We start from the raw sequence: 1,014 nt of genomic DNA on the forward strand, positions 1-1,014 counted from the left end.
AGGAGTGGTCCCAAAAATTGGACGAAGCATTATGGGCCTACCGTACGGCCTTTAAAGCTCCAATTGGCCTAACTCCCTTTCAATTGGTATTTGGTAAAACTTGCCATTTGCTGGTTGAATTGGAGCACAAGGCCTTGTGGGCCCTAAAATTTTTAAATTTTGAGAATGAGTTGGCCGGTAAAAAAAGGAAAATGCAACTACTTGAGTTGGAGGAGATGCGCAATGCCGCATACCACTCAAGTTGGTTGTACAAGGAAAAGGCAAAAAAAGTATCACGACAAGAAGCTCCGTAACAAAGAATTTGTGCCCGGACAATTGGTCTTATTGTTCAACTCCCGGTTGAAATTGTTTCCCGGGAAGTTAAAATCAAAATGGTCTGGGCCATTTCGGGTGAAAGAGGTGAAAGAATACGGGGCTATTGTCATTGAAGACATAGACAAGAAAGATAGTTGGACAGTGAATGGCCAACGATTGAAAGTGTATCTCGGCGGTCATGTGGATCGCGAGAGCTGTGCTTTACCGCTTGATGCTCCTCTGTGAGCATCGCACCGTCGAGCTTAGCCGACGTTAAACAAGCGCTAGTTGGGAGGCACCCCAACATTGTAAGTATTTACTGTTTTTGTGTTGTGTTGTGTTGAGTTCCCTTGTGCTAACCATTCTGCATGAGCATGAAATTGCTGCCATTTGAAAAAGCACTTGCTGTCATGCTCGCTAGGTGAGGCAGTAGCGAGCAGACTCGCTGGCTGCTCGCTAAGCGAAGCAGCAGCGAGCGCTGCATGACAGTTTTTATTTAAATCTCAGCAGGGCGCCCATTTTGCCCCAAACACAAAATTTTCTGAAGTGCGACTCTGCTGAGGAATTTTTGCAAGGCTCTTCACACACTCTCATTTGCATCTCTATCACCAACACTATCTCTTTTCGGTCGATTGCAAACTCTACTCACTTCACATTTCCAAATTCGTGTAACTAAGGTTTGCCCTACTGCATTTTTCTTTTTGTTTGAACTTTATATTT

This window comes from Lathyrus oleraceus, chromosome 5, assembly GCF_024323335.1.
Source record: "Lathyrus oleraceus cultivar Zhongwan6 chromosome 5, CAAS_Psat_ZW6_1.0, whole genome shotgun sequence".
NCBI lineage: Eukaryota > Viridiplantae > Streptophyta > Magnoliopsida > Fabales > Fabaceae > Lathyrus > Lathyrus oleraceus.